The sequence below is a fragment of the Myodes glareolus genome, chromosome 22, assembly GCF_982192425.1.
Source record: "Myodes glareolus chromosome 22, mMyoGla1.1, whole genome shotgun sequence".
Classification (NCBI taxonomy): Eukaryota; Metazoa; Chordata; class Mammalia; order Rodentia; family Cricetidae; genus Myodes; species Myodes glareolus.
Genome location: NC_142047.1, coordinates 7200356 through 7213644, shown reverse-complemented (window position 1 = coordinate 7213644; position 13289 = coordinate 7200356). Strand labels below are relative to the sequence as shown.

Sequence of the window (13289 nt, the reverse complement as noted above, 5' to 3'; positions counted from 1 at the left end):
AACTGTGATATTTAAACTAATCGATGCCTATATAGGTACTCTTAAACTCTTAAAACAAATTGTTTTGATTTGCCAAAAAAAAATCATGCTATAAAAACGATAAAGGAAAACAGGCAGCTGAAGTTGCAACAAAAGATTGCATTTCAGGGAGATGCTATATTTACAAGCAAGAGCACTCAATGTTCCCTTATTCTGAAACACACTGAGCCCCCTACAGTAGCTTAGGACTGGAAAACAAACCCAACATGTGTTCTGCATTCCAAAATCCGTAAGAGCTTCATGTCGGGGTGCTAGTTACCTCCTAAGGGACCTCAACAGAGGTGCCGTCTGAACAAAATCACATATGGAGAGCCTCCTTTGTCTTTCTGAGAACTAACCCTTTGTGTAAAGAAGACAGGAAAGGAGGCCAGGAGACAGCTTAGGAAAATGGAAATTTCTACACTCATAACTCACGATGGAAGACTTCTCAAATGGTTCATGTCATTTTTTTTCTCGTAAATATCTTGAGTAATTGCAGGCTTCTCTTTAGTAGGACAACAGGAAGATTTCCCGTTCATTTTTCACAAAGGTGGATCCTACAGTCACTTCAGAAGTAGTGTAACACCATCTTACCAGGAGGGAGGCAGGACCAGGGTGTCCCAGCTCAGGTCAACATTTCGGCAGGCCTGACACAGAGGCCTGGCCATAATGTCACAGTTGACCTGAGTTGCTAGAGAGAGCCGCACAGTATACAAATTAAGTTGATTTTGTTGATATCAATAGCACATATGGACATTTGTTCAGCAGCCATAGCTATGATACAACATGATGTACTATTTGTGAATCATAAAGAGCATTTGAAATTAAATAACACCTTAGACCCCAAGACAGTGCAGCTTCTTAGAATCTGTGTCGTCTTACAATTAATTTACTACGTCATTGGAATTGATTAATCTGAAAATCTCTGATATGAATATTCTGATAAAAACAATTCCGCCCCACCCACTCCCCTTCCTCAAGCTGGCATTGGTTCCTACCCCACCCTCTCCTTTCTTCTGCAGGACCGGATGTGGTTTCAGAACACCGGCACAAGGGACAGTGGCTTGTGTTGGGTCACCTTCTATTCCAGCACTTACCTCAGTGTCATGATGGCTGCAGCAAATTATCGCAGTTTAGTATGTCCTTGATCTCGTCAGCAAATTTCTCCAACAAAGTAGCCGGTGGCTGAGGTGGAGCTAGCAGCCACAGAAAGAATGCCCAGGTTAAGGCTGGTTGGGTGTAAGGAAGTTACACTTTGAAACTGACCTTCACTATGGAAAATCTTGTCTTCTACCATGACTCTATTGCACATTCATTATTTGAGAAAAAGTATATATGTCCCCCTGTAGTTGTCTCTTATACTAAAAAGTTTTCTAAAATAAAATTTTCAGGAGGAGCCTGTGTTGATAGAAGCTTCTGTCCCACCTGGTCCCACAGCTATTCGGTCCCCAAGAAACACACAGAGGTCTACATTAATTATAAACTGGTTGGTCTATTAGCTCAGGCTTCTTATTAACTAATTCTTACATCTTAAATTAGCCCATTATTCTTACATCTTAAATTAGCCCATTATTCTTGTCTATGTTAGCCACGTGGCTTGGTACCTTTTATCAGTGAGGCATTCTCATCTTGCTTCCTCTGTGTCTGGCTTTTGCTGTGATGACTACAGACTGAGCCTTTCCTCTTCTCAGAATTCTCCTGTTCTCATCACCCCTACCTCTACTTCCTGATTGGTCGCCCCGCCTATACTTCCTGCCAGGCTACTGGCCAATCAGCATTTTATTAAAATAATACAAGTGACAGGATACAAGACCAATGTCCCACAGCAAGCCTGAAATTTTTTTTTATAAATAATATACACTTGTCCTTTAAATGTATTTTCTCCAATTGGTCACAATGAAATAGTAGTTAATCAAAGTATATCAAAGCAAAGAAATGCCAGCCTGGCAAGACCCAAGAAATAGCTGTAGAGGTAGTCTGCAGAGCAAGCTGGAGCTTGACACTATCATTGGCCACCAGTGCTAGGGTAGAAGGAAATGCTTGGCTTGTTGTACATCCATCCTGTCATCAGGATGGCAACGCACACCTGACTTAGCTCAGAGCGGTCATAAGGTAATATGGAGAGTAGTAACCGTCCACTTGACAGAGCTGAGAGTGAGTAAGAGGTATCCCCACCATGTCTTCAGCATCCAGGAGGAACTGGGTGTACCCTGGCATGACCCCCTCTCAGCAACCGCCTGTTCAGCACAATGCAGTAGCAGCTGTTGGAAATGGAAATGGCACTCAGAAGGAGCACATGAAACTATAAGCACACTGCAGCAGTGCTAGCAAGATTCTTTCAGCAGAAGACAATGCTCTCATCAGGGCACTTACATGGCGAAACATTCTCCTGAAAAGTAGGCAATATGAGAATTACGAAGAACACTGTAAAAATAAGCTAGTGAGTATTTAATAAAGCATGGACATCTGTTCTGCCACTTCCACTTGAAGACAGACAGAATGAACGAAGCACACAATCTGGGCACATCAGAGTTAATAGAGAAGTAAGCTTGGAAGCACAGATCCCAACATAATAGATGTATGAGAGCTGTCTGAAAGAAAAGGCTACACTTCAGCAAGAGATGTAAAGACAAAGGAAATAACAGTAAATATGGTTCAATAAACATGAGTAGGCAAAAAACAAGGTATGCAGATGCCTCATCATTTTTTTGAAAATAAAACAGAACAAAAAGTATCTCAGCATAAGTGTTGTAATGGATGGTGTGATGTGGGAAGGGGAGATGGTGAAATGTGAACATCAAATGTACCAGGCTTCTAACTACTTCTAGTGTATGAATCATAAAAACATTGTGTGAACACAACTTTCAAACCAAGAGAGGAAAAAAAGTAATTTAACCTTTCCAGTCACACACACACACACACACACACACGCATGCATGCACACACCACACCACACACACATATCACAAGAAAATGTATAGTTTAATAAAATAATTAAATAAATAAAAATCATATGTGTAAATCATATGTGTATGTGCATGTGAGTGCAGGTGTCCACAGAAGCCAGAAGGGGCAGTGGAAATCCTGGAAGTCGAGATACAAGCAGCTGTGAGCCAATTGATGTGTGTACTGGGAACCAAGCTGTGGCTGTCGGAAATAGTAGTGTGTACTCTTGAGCACTGAGCCATCTTAATAGCCTCTTCTACCCTTCTGGAATAAAATCTCCAGTGTATGAAAAAAAAGAAAGTTGAAGGAGTGTAAGACACATGTCATTGACTTGTCTGTAGTCACAATAGCAAGATCTTATCAGAAAAAAAAAAAGTAAAAGAGAGGAAGGAAGGGAGGGAGGGAGAGAGGGAGGGAGGAAGGAGGGAAGGAAGGATAGGCAAAGATAGATGAGTAATTAAGAAAGAAGCAGCAAAGCTTCTGATAGTGATCCATGCTCCCTGTGTAATATCATGGCCAAATGAGAATTAAAGGCATCTGAGGCAAACAGTAACAACATAATTAGAAACACAGAGATGCTTTTATCACACAAGTTGAAATCAAGGTTGAAAATCACTAAAATAAAAAAATGAATAATAGCAGCTGATCCGACAATGTTATTATGAAGACAGCAGCAATGGTTTAAGAATCCATAGAACAAATATGTGTGGAACTGTAGCAAATGCTATAGTAATAACAGGGATACAACCACCTCAGATTCAACAGATTGAAACGGTTCTAAAAAGGCAGGGCTATATATTTGAATAACACAATAAACAGGTTTGTCCCAATAGAACACATGTAAAAAATTTTTTCTCCAAAGCATGATTGGGATTTTACCAAATTCACAGACAAGGCCCATAAAATTTAAATCCTAGGCCACAAAATATATTTTGATAACTGTAGAAGTTTATTTTCTCACCCTAACTACTTCACTGCCTACGTCCTTCAGAGATAGCCAGATAGGTACGTAGATAGAATGATGATAGATAGGTAGATATTAAAAACCTTTCAAATAGCTTAAATCATAAAGAAATAAAGTCCAGTTTAAATTTAATTTTAGATTTCATTAGAAATAAATGATAGTTAAGATGCATATACAAAACTTACAATAGCTGTTTGACTTTCTTTTGCTTTTGTTTTGTTTTGTTTGAGGCCTCACTGGCCTGGACCCTACTGTGCAGTCTGACTGTTGCTACAGGAGCTCTCTGATCAGGCTGGCAGGCTGGTGCATGGTTCACTGAGAGGGCTGGCAGGCAGGCTGGTGCATGGTTCACCGAGAGGGCTGGCAGGCAGGCTGGTGCAGGAGTTCATTGAGCAGGTTGGTTGGTGCACACGCTCACTGAGCAGGCTGGTTGGTGCACACGCTCACTGAGCAGGTTGGTTGGTGCACACGCTCACTGAGCAGGTTGGTTGGTGCACACGCTCACTGAGCAGGCTGGTCCGTGATGAGCTCCAGAAGCCCACCTGTCTCTGCCTCGCCACTGCTACGAATGCCAGTGTACAGCACTGAGCCCTTGTCTTTTCTTATGTGGATTTAGGGGATCACACCAAGATCCTGAAGCCCACACAGCAATCTGTTTAGGGACGGTGCTATCTCCCCTGTCCTCAGCCTGAAAGAAATTCTTTCAAGCAAAGAGCTTTTGACAAAATCCACTTGCACCCCAGATTTCCCTGCTTTTCTCTACAACTTTCTTTCCATTTAACTTTTTCATTCCATTACTGATACAGTCATGGAAAAGGATATGGAGTATATCTTGTTGCCAAAATACCATGACCAGCACAGTGCTTCCCTGCTCTCTCTACTCCCTTGGACCTGTGTTAACTGTGAGGCTGAGGTCCCGTGTCACCCTCATGGCTCTGGGCAGATTAAGTTAACCCACTTCCCTGAACCCTTTTTTCACTTGGCTTGGGTGGGAAAGAGTTGAACACAGTCATTATGGAATGGTTCGCAGGAAAGAGTATTTGCCACATGAGAGGGGATTTTAAGTAAGCGGGAAAGATGATGGCTTCTCATGGGTCATTCAATAAAATATCTGGAAACCATTTGTGCTGTGTCACATGCTCAGAAAACTCCCTTCTACAGCCCCAGTCTCTCCTGTGCACTGTTCACATTTCCTGCTTAAGCTTATTCCCATTGTCTGTCTTGTTGATATTGATATCACTGATTGGACACTCTTTATTATATTAATCATACTCTTTTTTAAAAAAAGTTTTAAATACATATTTATATGTATGAATATTCTCTGCCTGTACGTATGTCAGTTCAACACATGCATGCCCACAAAGACAGAAGAGAGTGTCATATCCCCTGGGACCCCTGTGGTGGTTGTGAGTCGCCGTGTGGGTACTGGGAACTGAACCTGGGTGCTCTTCAAGAGCAGCAAGTGAACTTCACTCCGGAGCCTTCACCCCAACTCATTCACACCCTTTAAAGACAAACTCTCAATTGTGTGTCAGTTTTCCGTGTGTGAGCGTGATGTATTCAGCTTTGTCCTGAGTAGGGGCGTGCGTTTGATGAATTAAAGTGAACACTGCAGTAAGAGTCTTCGATTCACAACTTGTAAATAATGGCATTGCCCATAGCTGCACGGGCAGGAGAGGGTGGGCAGGAATTGCCAGAGATGTAAAGAATGCGCTCCTAGCCAAGGGTCAGGAGAGCTCCATCAGATCATTTTTTCCTCTTCAAATTGTTCACATCTTTTGTCACTCATAATTCAAAAACAGTTAAATAGAAAAACTTCAAGTGTTATATATATTAGTCCTTGATGGGAACTAACATGTAAGAATCATTTCACCTATGTGGAATTTAAAGTTTTTTATTTATTGGGGGTTAATTTTTCTTTTCACGGGAGAGCGCCATGAAGTCCCTACAGGCAATACCATTTCTACCAGGCATCAGGCAATAGTTTCACTAATCTAAGGTTTCATTTTTGAAAAATAAAACTATCAGTCCATTTTTTTTGAAAGAACCAAGTTGTCACCATAAAAGGTTTCCTGTGGGTCTAAGTTTGTCATATTTACTCCCACAAAGTGGCAGCTTATCCCCTGGCTCTGATCTCATGCACTCCGCAGTTTCCCTTCACCGCTGCCTCTGGGTGTTTTAGGGAGAATTCCACAGATGCTCTGTCTCAGAAACATGGCCACCCTTGGGCCAAGCAAAAGAAGGTCAGTTGCAACTGCCTCGTATGGCCTCAAAGCAAGTTCTGCCATGCACAGGGAGAGAGACATGTCTTTTCCTAACTCATCCACTCAGGTTAGATTTCTTCACCTCTGTGACTCTGTAAACAGAAAAGTTCAGGCTTCCCCCCAGGAGCACCTGAGCTGTCTGTTCTGCGAATGAGTGTGGTCTAAAGATAACAGTCTAAATGCTTTCTCCGCAGAGGCAGAGGGCCTAATGGAGGCTGCCCAGCCCTGCCTGGCAGGTAGGAAGGGAAATTGAAGTTGCAGCTGGTGGACCAAGTGCATTTTCTTCCCACACATAGGCCACAGACTGATTATTGCTCACACAAAACCTATGGCCATAAAATCCCTTCCAGGCGATCCCTTGGAGGAAGCAGAGTGAACCGCAGCTTGTCCATTATGGGAGGGGGAAGGCTGTATTACTCTGCCAGGATGAAGGATCTTTGGCTCCAAAAAGTCTCAGGGTTGTTTTCAGTTTGATGTATAGAACTGCTGAGCCATCATCTTCAGCAAGGAGATGACCACAGACTAAGGAGTCATTAAGAGCAACCTTGCTCATTGATGACGTTGCCTTCACGTTCATTCTATTAAATGCTGTTAAAGCTTGCCACCAAGCAGGTTTACAATACATTAAAATGCCTACAGAAAAGGTCGGCCTAATAGACTACAGGAAAAGACGAAGGACTGTGAACTTAGCCTTGTGTGTGTTGGCTAAGATGGGGTAAGCACCATCATTGTGGTTTGTGCTCCCAGTACCAACTCCACTTGTGGTATGCAGTTCTTACCGCAGTCAATGCGCATAGCAGATGAGATGTGAGCTCTGGAGTGGCATTAAAGACCAAAGGGGGTTTCCTCCCCAGAGAGGCATCCCTTGGTAACGATCTGCAACCCTTCACCATTTGGGGAATGTTGCTCTATCAGGGGCAGCATTTCTATTAGCAACAGTTAATCCCTGACCCTCTTCTTGATTGCTGTTTGAGTGTCTTCCGGACGTTGAGGTGATGCTGCAGAGTTGAATCTGCTTTAGCTGCTATATGCTTTAAAAGGATTCCAAAGGGTTTTGGTCGTATGCGTTGCTGGTGGAAGGTTGTAGGTTGATTGGTTGCTCACCCCAATCATTTTCGTACCTGAGTATAGTCACGAGTAGAGAAGAGTTGGTGAAAGGAGAAGGTTGTTGACAGCATGGCAGTAACTGAGTCTTGAAGCCCAGCTGGGGAATTTGTCCGGGCTGGAAGAACAGCAAGTGCATAGGCCAAGAACCAGTGACCCTGAAAAGAGCTCTAAAAGGAACAGAGGAGAAGGATAAAGAATCCGCAGCACACACATGCCTAAAAATGGATGCAGAGGAATTCCAGAAATACTCAAAGGAGCATGGATACTGCAGTGGAAAGAGAAATTCAAGCTGGGGCTGGCCACTTGGGAAACAGTACATCTTGGCTGGCAATCAGAAGAAGATACACATACAGAAAATACTGCAGCTATCGAGGGGAGAACCTGGCTAGACCAACAAGAGCACAGCACTCTTTGGCTTCCTAATAGCAGAACTAACCTCAGCACCACTGCTTAGCGGCCTTCATTTGGCACACCCCACTTGCCTCCTTCGCTTCCCCTCACCTAGGGAAATGTGTTATATTATCTGGGACTCTCATTATTCCTGATTGAATTTTATACAGATTGTTGTATAGAGCAAATGCTCAGAAACGATGGTCCAGATACTGAGAAATCCCATCAGAAATCAGGCTCTACGGTGGCACTCGATTCTTCTTTCCAACATATGACGACTCTAATCCAGTGCACTTCCTTCCGTGGGGAAGAAATGCCTCCTACAGCTTGGGGTTCAACTCCTGTCCACTCCACTAACAACAGCAGCAGCAGCAACAAGAAAATAAATGAAAATAATAAATTTTCAATAAAACAATGAAAATAGAAAGAGTCTCTTTCCAAACCTTCTAAGTAAAATAGCTTCAATGTGAAGCATTTTATTACTTATACAATAATTTATCTATGTTTAAGCCAGTCCCCATGAGCAGGGCAGAACAGGGAGAAACACATTCTACCCTTACCCAGTCCCTATGAGCAGGACAGGGCAGGGCAGGGCAAGGCAGGGCAGGGCAGGGCAGGGCAGGGCACGGCAGGGCAGGGCAGGGCAGGGCAGGGAGAGACACACTCTACCCTTACCCAGTCCCTATGAGCACGGCAGGGCAGGGCAGGGCAGGGCAGGGCAAGGCAGGGCGGGGCAGGGCAGGGCAGGGCAGGGAGAGACACACTCTACCCTTACCCAGTCCCTATGAGCACGGCAGGGCAGGGCAGGGCAGGGCAGAGCAGAGCAGGGAGAGACACGCAAATCCTTTGGCAAGCATGATGTTCTACTGTCAGAGGCGGTGCCTAGTCTGCTGTGGTCTAGGACAGAATTTACAAAGAATCGACATACATTTCTCACAGTTCTGGAAGCTGGAAAATCCAAAGTAAAGGATCCCTTGATGCTTTGCTGAGATTTCCAGAATCTGTTTCTGAGATTTCTCAAATGTTCCATCTTCCAGAAAGAAGGAACACTGTGTCCCTACAAGGCAGAATGTGTGGTGCCTAACATGCTTTAATACCTGCAGCAAGTCCCCCTCAATCATATTCCTGAGAAGCTCTCACTATCCACTTAGCGTCAGAAGGTCCCACCTCTAAACACTGGCCATTAAGTTTTGACACACTACTTGTAAAGGGGACACATTGAAACCTTAATATTGGGCTGAGTTCTAAGCAGGCTAAAGAAACAGATGTGCAGTTCCATCTTGGCCTCACCTTCTCTGGAGCTGGATTCGTCTACAGTGAGACTCGAGGAGGCCATCTGGAGGACTGACGCTGTCCTGCCCCACGAGATCAGTCTACTCACCACCAGGCTGACTCTGAACGTGCGCACTACAGTGTGCGGGGCTCAGGGAGCCCTTCCGGAAGTGTGTAGACCTGAGAGAAGACACAGGAATGGCAGCCATTTCTTAAAGTGACTTAAGGGGAGGGTTAAGATTGGAAAGCATAAATTTCGATTTATTACTACCTATGTGGTTTTTAGCTTTTTTTTTCTTGTCCTGACTAAGAGAGTTGCTCTTAAAATCGTGTCACTTCAAGAGTCTTCCACAGATGGAGATGAGGCAGGGCCACGGAGGGAGAAGTTCAGGAAGTGATAGGCCATTAGAGTGATGAGGGGCAAGAAGAGCCTCATCAGAGATGAAGCCACGGTTTTTGCTCCGCATTATGTGGCCACTGAATATTATCACCAATGAACCCACACCCCTCAAAGGGTTTATACCACTATTGTTCACACAGTCAGATCATTTGCTAATTGCCAAGATTTCTAAGGGTTAAGGCGTTTCCTAAAATGAAGCTTCGTAATAGCGACGGGTTAAAGGTCCTCACTCTCTCTAAACAGCACATCATGTCAGTGACTCTTAGTAGGGTAGCTGTGTAAAGGATGGAAGCTGCTTGCAGTTTGATTTTCCCCTGAGATTATCTTGGGACCTCTGCAGTGACAAAGGAGAAAATGAAAGAAAGTGTACAGGGTTCTGGCTGGAAATGGACAGGCCCATCGAGAGAAAGTCAAGTTTGAAAGGATCTCAGTGCGGGGAACCACGGCGAGAAGGCAGCCTGTCACATATGGTCAGGGTGGGGAATTTCAACTTCATATTCTGGAATTGGCTTGTGGTCAAAGCAATAGTTTGTCAGAGGTACTAACAAAGAGTGGAGGAACTTCTAGCAGAGACAGAATGGCCACCTTCTGTGTATACGGTCAGGGGAGTTTTTCACAGGGAAGAATCATGGAAGGCGGCTGACCATGGCTTGTTCCCAGCAGTAACTTCCACAGCAAAGCCAGATTTTCTCTCAGAAACACTTACTTTTTTTTTTTTCTGAAAAATCACGAGGACAAAGTTCTAGTGTTTTTATTATGTAAAGGGTACACGACAGTTTTCCATTTAATTTGGGATTGTTCTTACTCTGTTTTAAAACATTTGCTGGGGCAGACACTTGGTTGGCTGGGTGAATTCAGGAAAGCAGCAGAACATCTCTGTCCTTAACCTACCATCTGTTGATGGTGAGCAGTGTGCACATGGACCAGGGTGCAATTAGCAAGTGAAAAACTCTAGAAAGAGCCTTAACAGAGGAACACGTAATTCCTCCTAAGGTCAGGGTTCACAGAAATCATAGCGATAGTTCTGAGCCTTAAAGAACATGGAGTGATAACAGCAAGCGTACGCGTGGATAGAGTATTTATATGACAGTCACTGTTATAAGTGGCCTTCATGGATAAACTCATCCCATTTTTAAAGCAACCCTGGGAAGCTGTTTTATTCCTTCCTCATCTTACAAGTGAGAAAACTGGGCCCCCAACCAAGTGCACAGAGCTATGATGCTGGTGACAAAGTGGATCGGAGTGCATGGCCAGGTCACCACCTGACACAGGATTTGGTGGGGTTCCTCGGAAGTCAAATAAGGAAGGCAGGAGAAAATGGAATGTTTGGTTCTGGCAAACTTGTTGTAGTCACTGTTAAACTGTCATGTGTTATGTTATTACTTGTAGCAGATAGTAAGAGAATAAAGATGCCTCCTTGGTTTGATAATTGCATGCAGGGAAGCCTAGAAGGAGTCAGGGAGACTCACTATGGCGGTTGAAAGGCTTAGTACAGCCTGGAACTCCTTCTGTACTGTGCAGAGCTTTCATTTTAAACAACACCTCTGAATAGCCAATAAAAAGATCAAGGCGTATAGTATGCAATTTATTAATTAAATTAAAGCTTAAGTACTATGCTTATCCAACCCCAACAAGTGCATTTTGTACAACCATCATACTCTATATAGGAACCTGAAATTTTTGTTTTAGTTCTCATTTTGTTTTTTACCTCTCGTCTGATGAGCCCACGAAGAGGTGTGACTTTAAAGGAGAATCTTGAAGTCATACTTTTCTGGTGAGTAAAGCTGCCAATTGAAATTCTAGTCCTAGAGCAACCATTAAGTTTAAGACTTTCCTAGGGAGAAAAAGATTATTCTTGAGGCATGCTTTATTAGAAATTCTCCACAGTGTTTTCCAAAAGATCCTGGCATTAACAGTTTATCTGGAGCGCTATACACCAAGAGCCCATAGTCGTTACAATTTTCTGTTCATATTGGTTTTGATTATGATTCCCTTTTCTGTTTCCTTGTTCTGTTTCCCTTAGAAGCCCTGCTTTGATATGTGCGGTTAGAGCAGACAAATGGGACACCACTCTCCTGCCCAGGGGAGAAGCCAAAGGTTCAGGGAGCAGAACAAGGTGCTGCAAGGCGAGGCCTTTGGGGGTCTTTCTTTAGGAAAGATGCGTCACTAATGAGCTCGTCACGCCACTCCTGCTAGTTTTAGATATTCCTCCTGAGTGGACGTCCCCATTTCCTAAAAAATCAGATAGCTCGCAAGTTTGTTTGCTACTTTAATATACTTACTTTTAAATGCTATAAATTGGACAATGGGCACATTCTGACTCTCAACTCTCTGTTGGCGACTTAGAGTCCTAAATGGGCTGTTAGCTGATGGTGGCAGGAGACTTTAGAATGAGAACCTTTTCAGACGAGTTCACTGCTCGAAACTATCTGCTTTCCTCAGCCACCCTGTACTTCAAGCACAATCCATGGTTTATAATTTTTAAAATTAAGTGAAGGAAAAAAAGACATTTGATGAAATAGAAGAATGACTGAAGCCATGGTGGAGTTTCTCATGTTCATTGTCTGCATTGTACATGTGTCCACATGTGTGGTGTTCATCTGTCTGTGTTAGTCATGTGTTCACACATGTTGCACTTTAGGCATGTGTTCACACATGTGGTGTTCCTCTGCCTGCGTTAGGCATGTGTCCACATGTGTCGTTTGTTGTTTCAGTGGGACCTGCTGGAGGGATGACAGCTTATCTTTTGAGCACTGTTCTGCACACTTCCTCTCCTGACACACCATGTGCAAACACTGCTGCTGTGTGTGAGAGATGGAATTTCCCCAGAGGCTCACAAAGCATTTAATGAAGCTTGAAGCACAAACATTTCATTACAACATATTGTGTACTTTTGCCTTTAATAACTACATTCTTCATCCAAGAAGTCTCAATAGCTCTCAAAAATGAATTACAGTTGTATTATTTTCCCAGAATATAGTTTTTCCACGACAGCCACAGTACTTCCCTAAACAATTGTATTTATTAGCAACCTGTTGCCCTTCGACATTGGGGCCATTTTCATCGACCCTGATCGAGCGTGGATCATTTAAACTTCCTTTAAAAATTATTAAAATAGTTTCCTGTTATTGGATTCTCGTGCCTTAATGGTAGGCAATCAGCACTGAAAATGATGCACTCCAAGGGTAACTGTGAGGTGGGCTTTAGTTCTGTGAGCAGTTAGACTCTCCATGTAAGGTGCCATGTTTAATGGAGGGATTTGTGAAGCGGGGGAGCCTTGCCTGGATTGGGTGCCACAGAGACATGGACGCACTGCCTGGTTTCATTTGATCACTCCACACTTTAATGGACCCCGGGTAAGCCACCTCCTGCCTCCATTCTCCTCTTTAAGGCCTTCTGAACTATGTTGAACACATAATGAGACTTATTCCAAATAAAACATGCTAATGACTCATAGCTTCTGCCAGTCACCAGAAGTTACTGCTGTGTAACTATAACTCTGAAGATGCTTTCGATGCGGGCAGTATATGTGCAGCTGTGTCTCACAGTCCCAAACACCAGTATGCTCACGAATCCGGGCCACATGAAAGCAGTAACAGAAACAGGTCATACAAGAACCTGTGTGGAGAATGAGGTGGGTGGTCGCAGATTGTATTTATTCTTAATCTCAAAAGACGCTGAGCTCTTGAAAACAGCGTGGACTCTGGAATGTCACTTTAATAGTTCTGTAAGTTTGAGTAGTATTATTGTTGTGTCTCCTTGGTTACTCGACGGACGGCTTCCATAAACAGTCTATTTGATCAGATTCCTGGAACAGCAGCAGGAAACTTCTGAGCTATAGCCTCTTAAGGTGGCCAGAAGCATGCTTCTGCCATCTTTTCTCAGAGTTGGTAGTTCTTTCCTCAGAACTACCAAGGACCTTGCCTAA

The 13289-nt window shown here is 43.5% G+C and overlaps 1 long non-coding RNA gene across 6 annotated transcripts in view; it reads left to right on the top strand.

Annotated features, from left to right (window-relative positions):
• Positions 1-8098, top strand: part of LOC125410641 (uncharacterized) — a 31492-nt gene extending 23394 nt beyond the window's left edge. For 5 of the 6 annotated variants that reach the window (XR_015735924.1, XR_015735928.1, XR_015735923.1 and 2 more), the window contains one exon: positions 1041-2752. This is a non-coding gene — a long non-coding RNA (uncharacterized LOC125410641). Of the gene's footprint in view, positions 1-1040; positions 2753-7859 lie in introns of those variants that run through there. The other variant, XR_015735926.1, reaches the window with a different exon arrangement.
• The last annotated feature ends 5191 nt before the right edge of the window (positions 8099-13289 follow it).